This window comes from Aplysia californica, unplaced genomic scaffold, assembly GCF_000002075.1.
Source record: "Aplysia californica isolate F4 #8 unplaced genomic scaffold, AplCal3.0 scaffold00350, whole genome shotgun sequence".
Lineage (NCBI taxonomy): Eukaryota > Metazoa > Mollusca > Gastropoda > Aplysiida > Aplysiidae > Aplysia > Aplysia californica.
Window position 1 is genome coordinate 514,253 of NW_004797620.1, and position 2,656 is coordinate 516,908.

Sequence of the window (2,656 nt, forward strand, 5' to 3'; positions counted from 1 at the left end):
TTTCTTCTCTAAAATTATCTCCTTTCACCTTCTTTCCGGCTCTCTTGCAATGTTCTATCGTCTGCTTTCGTCTCCATTTTCTGCCCACACCCCTAACCTCCTTTGTTGCCCCCCCCCCCCCCCCGACTCTGGGCTCCTGACTCTTTCTGCAGCCTTTCAACTGCTACTCCTTGATTCCTTCTTACTGCAGTCTTTCAGCTACACCTAGCCTTCTCAGACAAAAGGCGAAAATTGTCGGAGGTCCTGTGCGCAAGTTGTGCACGTTAAAGATCCCTTGGTGGTTTAAAATCGATAAAAGTAGGCTTTGGCCGCTACCGGGGCAAAAATCAAAAGTTCCTACCAACTGAAAAATGTATAATATGTCCAGTGCGCTCATATGACCTTAATATTTTGCAGTAGAGAGTGCCGTAAAACAATTAGCCAAAAAAACAACAACTACAAACCAACAAATAAGAGTTGTAATTAATGTTACATGTAGTCAGTCCTTCTGTGCGGCTCTGACTGTAGAATAACCATGAGAGACAGTGAGAATAAAATGGCAGCAGCAGAAAATTGCCTTCATAGGAGACTGGTAAACGATTTACGGAAGAAAATTAATTTAAATGATCCGGTACCTAAAGAAGACGATGCGTTCTGCTTGCGAATAAAAACAACAAGGATGAAACAAGTGCGATTTCTGGGTTCCTTGAATCGGCATAAAGGACTTGGAACATCTTTTTTAGTGTGGTAAAAGTGAAGGCAAACGAAGAAGGGGTGTACCAAGAGCTACTTACCTTAACTGGAAAGTCAGACCAGATCAGTGACCAGGAAGGACAAGTACTGTAGGTTTCTTTTTGTTTGTTTAGGGTTTGTTCCTTGTTGCTTTGCTGTTGTGTTTTTTTGGAAGGGGGTTTTTTTTTGTTGCTGTTGTTTTTATTTTCACAACTACTGGGTTAAAAATGTATGGTGAACCATCGTCGCCGGTGTCTGTTGCAGGTCAGGCACTTCGATATCCTAAAATCTTTTTTGTTTTGTTTTTGTTATTGGACAGTTTTAGCCTTTTTGATTTATTAAGACCATGAGGTCAGAAACCAAACGATGGATATCAGAGTCGTTATCAAGATATTCAAAGAAATGCATTTCACGAATATCCAACACAAAAAAATGCATTCGAAAAAGCTTGACAAGTGAAACTCAAAACTTTTAATGTCAGATTTCTTAAAACTAGGCACTGAGTACATAGAACTTTGTAACTCAAGGGTAGCGAGGTGTTGGTGATGATCGAGAAACAAAGATGGTTTTGTGGCACTCCTAAAACATCCACAGACTGAAGATCCGGAGATCCACTAAACCCACTATGTATAACAAAGATCGTTCACTCAGCCAAAAAAGTGTCCGCGCTTGATGCAGATGCCGCTGCAGTCTTTGTTTTGAAGCTCATTTCGTTTCTTCTGAAGAAGAATAGGAATAGAACAGTTTGCTAATTTCACTTTTATTGTTTTTCCCACAAGAAGTAGGGTACCCCTGTTCATAAAGTCTGCACTTTTTCGAAGAGGGCGCCACCGAAATTTGAGGACACATTTTTAATTGGCTCAAAGAGAAGTGGACTATCTTGTTATGTACGATCTTTGTATTATAATAGAGTTCAATCCTCGACCAGCGAAAAAAAAGGCCGATAGAACTCGCGAGTCATGACCTCCTGAGTGTGGCCAAGCATCCTTAAAATGTCAGGTAGATCTACTTTGGGCCGAAACACAACAATGCTCGTAGGAGATTCTTCCTCTAGAAGATCTGCTGTTGTCTAGCTGCTTACCCTGCTCGTTTCTTCCCACTACATTATTATGAGACATCTCTCGTTATTTCCGTGCTGTCAGTTTCGCCATCGAGAGTTTTTATATTTTTCTTCGCTTTCTCAAATAACTTCCATCGTTCTATCTGTTGTTTAGTTTTATAAAGTGTTATTTAATATATCTTATTTGTGAAACGTGTGTGTTTATAAAAACAAAACTCTACAGTTCGGCGGGATTGTTGTTGTTTTTTGTTTGTTTGTTTTTTTTGGGGGGGCAAACATACGAGTCAAGACTGCAGTTCTAAAACAATGTTGTAAATAGATGCTTGAATCAGTCTTTTTCAGGTAGAGCATTTTTAAAGTTTAAGACTTGGTTAATCATAACATTAATCTTTAGATTTAGATCAGATATCTTCAAATTCTGAAGGGTGAAATTCCCAGAAGAGTCCCTGCAAAAAGGTGGTAGCAAATGGTCAAACTGTCCAGACGCGTGTGTGTGTATGTGTGTGTGTATATGTGTGTGTGTGTGTGTGTGTGTGTGTGTGTGTGAGAGAGAGAGAGAGAGAGAGAGAGAGAGAGAGAGAGAGAGAGGGGGAGGGAGACAGAGACAGAGACTGAGAGACGGGCGAAGATAGAGAGAGGAAACGAGAGAGAAGTGGGTGAGCAGACAAAGAAGAGGTAGAAAATAACAGGAAGACCGCGAAAACCTAAACATGAGAAACAACGAAACCTCTTCTAAGCGTAAACATAATCACATGAACAAGACAACACACATTCAGGAGAAAGGCAGGATAGAGAGACAGAAGCAACGTAGGGGATGAAAAGAAGTAGGACATACCAGAACCACTCCCAGGTTCCCAAGAATGAACGAGAGAGTGAAAGAAAGAA

At 40.5% G+C, this 2,656-nt stretch overlaps 1 protein-coding gene across 11 annotated transcripts in view; it reads left to right on the forward strand.

The window, feature by feature from the left end:
* LOC101850580 (gonadotropin-releasing hormone receptor) overlaps positions 1–2,656 on the forward strand; it is a 211,014-nt gene that overhangs the window by 137,641 nt on the left and 70,717 nt on the right. The window lies entirely within an intron of this gene.